The following is an 8,570-nucleotide window of genomic DNA, read 5'->3' as shown; positions in this document are numbered from 1 at the left end:
TCATTTGTGTCCCGGTGTCCCAGTCTGTAATTTCTCTTTGAGTGTCACGGTCGTCATTTGTATTCCCTGTGTCCCGGTGTCTCGGTCGTCATTTGTGTCCCGGGCGTCATTTGTGTCCCGGTGTCCTGGTCTGTAATTTCTCTTTGAGTGTCCCGGTCGTCATTTATATTCCCTTTGTCCTGGTCGTAATTTGTGTCCCGGTGCTTTGTTGATGGGGATTGCTAATCGAACATTCCTTGTGTCCCGGTCGCTTTCTCTTTGAGTGTTCATTTATATTCATTTATATGTCCGGTCGTCATTTATATTCCCTATGTCCCGGTGTCCCGGTGTCCCGGTCGTCATTTTTGTCCCGATTTCCAGGTCTTTAATTTCGTCAGTCGACAAACATGACGTCAGTTGACACACAAACATGACGTCACTCGACAGACATAACACACATACAACTTATCTATCTATCTATCTATCGATCTATCTATCTATATAAAAATAAGTTGTCTGTGTTTGTGTGGGTCTGTCGGGTGACGTCATGAAGTTAGTTGTCGTCATTTTTGTTATGACGGTGACGTCATTAAAGGTATTTAAGACATGCGTTCACGGAGAAATCTATTAATGTTTAATTGTAAAATGACTGATGAACTTACAACGGCAACAGCTGAGGAAAATGCTCAAAGAGTTTATGCCAAAAAACTTGCTACTGATAGAGAAAGCAAGAAAAGAAAGCGTGCCGAGGAATCAAAAGAGCAGCAACAAAACAGGCTTGAGGCTGATAGAGAAAGAAAGAACAGAAAGCGTGCCGAGGAACTACCAGAGCAACGTGAAACCAGACTTGCTGCTAAAAGAGAAAGTGAAAAAAGAAGGCGTGCCGAGGAACTACCAGAGCAACATGAAACCAGACTTGCTGCTAAAAGAGAAAGTGAAAAAAGAAGGCGTGCCGAGGAATCACAAGAACAGCAAGAAATCAGGCTTGCTGCTGATAGAGAAAGTAAGAAAAGAAAGCGTGCCGAGGAATCAGAGCAACCTGAACGTTATCGCCTGGCATTCAGGTACAGCCCAGTCGATGATTATAGCTTGAGTAGATGTGTTCAAATCGGGACTATGTCTAAAATATGTTCCTATTGCAAGGCCTTGAAATTCAATGGTGAAACAATGGGAATGTGTTGCGCCTCAGGAAAAGTTAAACTTCCTCTATTGGCTGCACCACCAGAGCCATTGAAGACTTTACTTACTGGAACTACGTCAGAATCTAAGTGTTTTTTATCACAAATCAGAAAATATAACTCATGTTTCCAAATGACGTCGTTTGGAGCCCAAATCGAAAATCCAGATCAATTTATGTCTACTTTCAAAGTAAAAGGGCAAATTTATCATAGAGCAGGGTCCCTTCTACCATTCTCAGGCGAGAATCATAAATTTTTACAATTGTACTTCATCAGTGAAAGAAATTCTGAATTGAATGCAAGTTGCGAAATTTCTCCCAACGTTGAAAGGACAATCGTTTCCCAATTGCAACATCTTTTCCTCGAAAATAATTAATTAGTACGTCTGTTCAAAACAGCCATCAATCTGATGCCTACTGATACGCATAAAATTGTTATTTCCACTGACAAAACGCCTCCTGGCCAACATGTGCGTAGATACAATGCTCCAACTATCGACGAAGCGGCAATCGTTACGGTCGGTCATCAGTTTTTACCTCGAGATATTATTCTTCATAAGCGAAACGCTCAGTTGTTAAGAATTACTGAAACTCATCAATGCCCTACAATATCCTATCATTTTTTGGGATGGAGCCGACGGCTATCACTTTAATATTAAATTGATGAATCCAGCCACTAACAAAGAAATGAATAAGAAATGCAGTGCAATGCATTATTATTCCTATAGACTAATGATTCGGCAGGATGAAGAAAATTATATTTTAAAATGCCGTCAATTGTTTCACCAATACGTCGTTGATATGTATGCTAAAATTGAATCAGAACGTTTGCTATATATCCGCCTGAATCAGACCAAGCTCCGCTCTGAACAATCCATTCATTTGCGAGATGCAGTTGTAGATGACGGTAATACCACAAACGTTGGAAGATTAACAATTTTACCTTCGTCATATGCTGGCAGTCCCCGTCATATGCATGAATATGCTTAAGATGCTATTGCGTATGTTCGTCTCTATGGTCGTCAAGATTTATTTATTACATTTACATGTAATCAATCTTGGGACGAGATACAGCAGCTTTTACTTCAAGGACAATCGGCGGTTCATAGACATAACATTACGGCCCGTGTCTTCCGGCAAAAGTTGAAATCACTGATAAACTACATAGTAAAACTTGAAGTGTTTGGGTCAGTGCGATGCTGGATGTACTCAGTGGAATGGCAAAAACGTGGTTTGCCACACGCACATATACTAATCTGGCTACATAAGAAAAATACTTCGAACGAAATTGATGATGTGATTTCCGCTGAAATACCTGATGAAAATGTCGATAAGGGGTTACATGATATTATTGTAAAAATATGATACATGGACCTTGCGGTGCAATGAACGAAAATTCACCATGCATGGCCAAAGGATGGTGCACAAAGCAATATCCTCGACTTTTAGTATCCAATACAATTACTGGCAATGATGGTTACCCACAATATAGAAGAAGATCTACTGAAGATGGCGGTAAAACAGCAATAATAAAGAAGCATAACGGTAACACCATCGAAGTATATAACCAGTGGGTTGTTCCATATTCCCCATTATTATCAAAAACATTTAATGCACACATAAACGTTGAATACTCCAACTCCATAAAGGCAATCAAATACATATGTAAACACGTCAACAAAGGCAGTGACATGGCAGTTTTTGGCTTGCAGCCCGAAATCCATTTGGCTTGCGACGAAATCGTACAATATCAGGCTGGAAGATACATAAACAGTAATGAAGCTGTTTGGCGAATTCTTTCATTTCCGATACATGAACGTAGTCCAGCTGTTGTTCACTTAGCGTTACATTTACAGAATGGTCAACGTGTTTATTTCTCGGACACCAACGTGCAACAAAGAGCCCTGAATCTACCGGATACAAAGTTAACCGCTTTCTTTTCGCTTTGCAAAAATGATTCATTTGCAAGAAAACTGCTGTATACTGAAGTGCCTTCGCATTACACGTGGAATACTAAAAATAAAGTATTTGAACGTCGAAAACAGGGTAAGTAAGTCGACGGCCAACCTACCATCTTCAAAGATACCACGATAGGAACACTCTACACCGTTCACCCCAATCAACATAAATGCTTCTTTCTAGGCCTGCTTTTGGTGAATGTACCCGGTCCGACATCCTTTGAGTATTTGAGAACTGTAAACGGTACTATACATGACACTTACCGTAGTGCATGCCAAGCTCTGAATTTATTGGAGAATGACCAACACTGGGATAACTGCATCAATGACGCGTGCGAAACGTCAACTCCAAGTCAAATTCGTGCATTGTTTGGCATCATTTTAACAACTTGCTCTCCATCAGCTCCTACAGAGTTACGGGAAAAATATAAGTCAAAAATGTCCAAAGATATACTCCATCGAAAACAGTTAGAGACGTCAGATATGCCTTTTGGTTTTACATCAGAAATTTATAACTACACTTTAGTTATTATAGAAGATTTGTGCGTACGTATGGCAAACAAACCTCTTCAGGATTTGGGAATGCCTTCACCTAACCGTATCGCTGCTGTTTCGACATGTGTAGAATTGGATCGTGAACAAAGTTACAGTACGAGTGATCTATTGTCGTATGTACAAAATAACATTTCCAAGTTAACGTCGGAACAAAAAGACATTTATGATACGATAATGCACTGTGTCGATAACAACGTTGGAGAAATTTTCTTTTTGGATGCGCCAGGAGGTGCTGGTAAAACGTTTGCGATAAAACTAATTCTGGCATCAATTCGATAAAAAAATGATATAGCGTTGGCAATTGCGTCGTCCGGAATAGCCGCAACATTGCTGCCTGGTGGAAAAACTGCTCATTCCGCTTTGAAATTGCACAATGTGCACAATGGCACACAAAAAATCGCTCGAGGCTCTGGATCAATGCTTGAAAGATTTGCGAGGGAAGTCGAAACCCTTTGGCAGCACATTAATATTGCTTGCGGGAGATTTCAGGCAAACATTACCTATAATACCTAGATCAACCCCTGCAGACGAAATGAATGCTTGCCAGAAAAATTATAATTTATGGGCACACGTAAAAACATTAAAATTAACTACAAATATACGTGTCCGAATGCAAAACGATGACTCTGGTCAAACATTTTCAGATCAATTGCTGGCAATTGGAAACGGAAAGCTCCCAGTAGACTCAATTTCAGGACGTATACAACTACCTGCTGATTTCTGTAATTTAGTGACGTCCAAAAATGAATTGATTGAAAAAGTATTTCCGAATATTCTAAACAATTATAAAAATAATAAATGGCTAAGTGAAAGAGCAATTCTTGCACCCAAAAATAGAGACGTCCATGAAATCAACAATATTGTTTTGACCAAGATTCGAGACCAGGCAGTCCTTTACAAGTCAGTCGACACAGTTTTGGAACCAAATGAAGCGGTTAATTATCCATATTAATTTTTAAATTTTGTGGATCTTTCAGGGTTTCCACCACACGTGCTACACCTAAAAATAGGCGTACCAATAATACTTTTAAGAAATATCAACCCACCAAAGCTTTGCAATGGCTCGCGACTTGCCGTAAAAAAAAAACAATGGAAAACCTAATAGAGGCCACAATCTTGACAGGGCCTTTTGAGGGTGAGACTGTTCTTATTCCTCGCATTCCCATGATTCCAACGGATTTGCCTTTTCAATTTAAAAGATTGCAATTCCCAATTCGATTAGCATTTCCAATCACCATTAACAAAGCTCAAGGTCAATCATTAGAAAAATGTAGTATAGATCTTAATACTGATTGTTTTTCCCATGGACAATTGTACGTTGCTTGTTCGAGGGTCGGTAAACCTGACAATCTATTTATATGCAGCGACAATTGGACAGCGAAGAATGTTGTATATTCCCAAGTTATACGCAGTTAATTTGTATTGTATCTATCTATCTATCTATCTATATAAAAACGAGTTGTGTGTATGCATGTTTGTTTGTTTGTAAAAAGAGCGTTTGCATATGACGTCATTATTAGTACATAAGGCTTTGTATAAGCACAGACAATGGGAAAGCCAAGAATGTTGTATACTCGCAAGTTTTACGTAGTTTAAAACACATATATAAATCTATCTATATTCATAGGTGGTACACAGGGACACAACTACAATGGCGCGTAACTAATATGGCGCGTAACGACTTACGCGCGCGGGGGGCTTGGGGGGGGGCGCGAAGCGCCCCCACCAACTAGGTGTTGGGGTGGCGCGAAGCACCACCCCTACAGCTAGTATATATACAAAAATAAGTTGTCTGTCTGCTATGTCTGTCGAGTGACGTCATGTCATCATGTCGTCATGAAGTTAGTTGTCGTCATGTTTGTTATGACGATGACGTCATTAAAGGTATTTAAGAAAATCGTTCAAAGACAAATTTTTAATTGTAAGAAGATCGTGGACGGAAAAAATGTTTAATTGTAAAATGACTGAAGAACCTACAATGGCAACAGCCAAGGAAGCTGCTCAAAGAGTTTATGCCAAAAAACTTGCAGCTGATAGAGAAAGTAACAAAAGAAAGCTTGCCGAGGAATCACAAGAACAGCAAGAAAACAGGCTTGCGGCTGATAGAGAAAGTAAGAACAGAAAGCATAAAAATAAGTTGTCTGTCTGTCTGTCGAGTGACGTCACTATATGACGTCTGAATTATTTAATCATATACCAATTCAAAAACGAATGTATTCAAGCCGAAGTAGCTGAGTTGGTAAAGCGTTATGTTCCAGTTTCCAGGTCCGAGAGGTTCCATGTTCGAACCTTGGCTTTAGCATTAATACAAAAGAAGAAAAAAAAACTAAAAAAGGTAAAAACTACAAAAAAACTAAAAAGAAAATACTAAAAAAACTAAAAAAGCTAAAAAACTAAAAAAAACAACTAAAAAAGGTAAAAAACTAAAAACTAAAAAAGAAAAAAACTAAAAAAAAACTAAAAAAAAGGTAAAAACTACAAAAAAAAACTAAAAAGAAAAAAATCACAAAAACTAATAAAAAAAACTAGAAAAACTAAAAACAGAAAAAGCAAAAAAACTAAAAAGGAAAAAACGAAAAAATAAAGGAGAAAAAGAAAACTAAAAACCGGGACACAGGGAATATAAATGACGACCGGGATACTCAAAGGGAAATTACAGACTGGGACACTGGGACACAAATAACGACCGGGACACAGGGAATATAAATGACGACTGGGACGGTCAAAGAGAAATTACAGACTGGGACACTGGGACACAAATGACGACCGGGATACTGGGAATATAAATGACGACCGGGACACAGGGACACAACTACAAGGGGGATGCCTGGGGAACAGGGGGATATGTAAATGACGATGGGCACACAGGGAATGTTCGATAAGCAATCACCATCAACAAAGCTAAAGGGCAATCATTAGAATAATCAGGTATAGATCTGAATACGGATTGTTTTTCCCATGGACAATTTTATGTTGCATGTTCAAGAGTCGGTAAACCTGACAATCTATTCATATGCACAGACAATGGGACATCGAAGAATGTTGTATATTCGCAAGTTTTATGTAGTTAAAAACATATATATATATATATATATATATATATATATATATATATATATATATATATATATATATATATATATATATATATATATATATATATATATATATATATATATACATCTTTCTATATTCACAGGTGGGACACAGGGACACAACCACAATGGCAAGTAACGACTTACGCGCGTGGAGGGACTTGGGGGGAGGGCGGGAAGCGCTCCCACCAACTAGGTGTTGGGGTGGCGTGAAGCGCCACCCCAACAGCTAGTTTTTATATATATAGATAGATAGAAGATGTCCCGGTGTCCTGGTCGTCATTTGTGTCCCGATGTCCCGGTCTATAATTTCGTCAGTCGACAAACATGACGTCAGTCGACACACAAACATGACGTCACTCGACAGACATAACACACATACAACCTATTTTTATATATATATAGATAGATAGGAGGGGGTCATCCCCTCGTCTTTTAAGGTTCTAATGCTGCTCCTTACTTCCACCTGAAAAAACTTTTTTTTTTGAATTGTTATTTTTTAATAATGCTAGAAAATCCTGCGACCTCTTCATGGAAATTTTCTTCCCTCATGATAAATTCCTCCGTGGAAAGATCCTTCCATGTAAACCCCTCCCCGAAATCCACTTTTAATGTGAAAAAGTGCCCCTGAAAACGTCTGTATACGTCCCAATAATCATTACTATAAGTAAATTAAATAAAAAAAAACAAGTTTTTATGGCAGTTGGTATTAACCAAGTGACATATAGCAATCACCAATTCTGTCTGTCTGTCTGTCTGTCGGTCCCGGTTTTGCTACTTTAGGCAGTTCCAGGTAAGCTAGGACGATTAAATTTGGCAGGCGTATCAGGGACGGGACCAGCTTAAATTAGAAATAGTCGTTTTCCCAATTTGACCATCTGGGGGGAAGTGGGGGCCGGTTAATTCGGAAAAAAATGAAAAAAAATGAAGTATTTTTAACTTATGAATGGGTGATGGGATCTTAATGAAATTTGATGTTTCGAATGATATTGTGTCTCAGAGCTCTTATTTTAAATCCCGACAGGATTTGATGACATTGGGGGGAGTTGGAGGGGGGAATCCTAAAATCTTGGAAAACACTTAGAGTGGAGGGATCGGGATGAAACTTGATGGAAAAAATATGCACAAGTCCCAGATACATGATTGACATAATCGGAACGGATCCGCTCTCTTTGGGGTAGTTGGGGGGGGGGGTAATTCTGAAGAATTAGAAAAAATTAGGTATTTTTAACTTACGAACGGATGATCGGATCTCAATGAAATTTGATGTTTAGAAGGATATCATGTCTTAGAGCTCTTATTTTAAATCCTGACTGGATCTGGTGACATTGGGGGGAGTTGGAAGGGGGAAACCTAAAACTTGGAAAGCACTTAGAGTGGAGGGATCGGGATGAAACTTGGTGGGAAAAATAAACACATGTGCTAGATACATGATTGACATAAACGGAATGGATCCGCTCTCTTTGGGATAGTTGGGAGGGGGGGTATTTCTGAAAAATTAGAAAAAATGAGGTATTTTTAACTTACGAACAGGTGATCGGATCTCAATGAAATTTGATATTTCGAAGGATATCGTGGCTCAGAGCTCTTATTTCAAACCTGACAAGATCTGGTGACATTGGGGGGAGGGGAGTTGGGAGGGGGAAACCTAAAACTTGAAAAACGCTTAGAGTGGAGGGATCGGGATGTAACTTGGTGGAAAAAATAATCACGAGTCCTAGATACATGATTGGCATAACTGGAACGGGTCCACTCTCTTTGGGGTAGTTGGGGGAGGGGTTGATTCTGAAAAATTAGAAAAAATGA

Source organism: Artemia franciscana, chromosome 4 (genome assembly GCF_032884065.1).
Source record: "Artemia franciscana chromosome 4, ASM3288406v1, whole genome shotgun sequence".
Taxonomy (NCBI): domain Eukaryota; kingdom Metazoa; phylum Arthropoda; class Branchiopoda; order Anostraca; family Artemiidae; genus Artemia; species Artemia franciscana.
Note: the sequence above shows the minus strand (reverse complement) of the source record.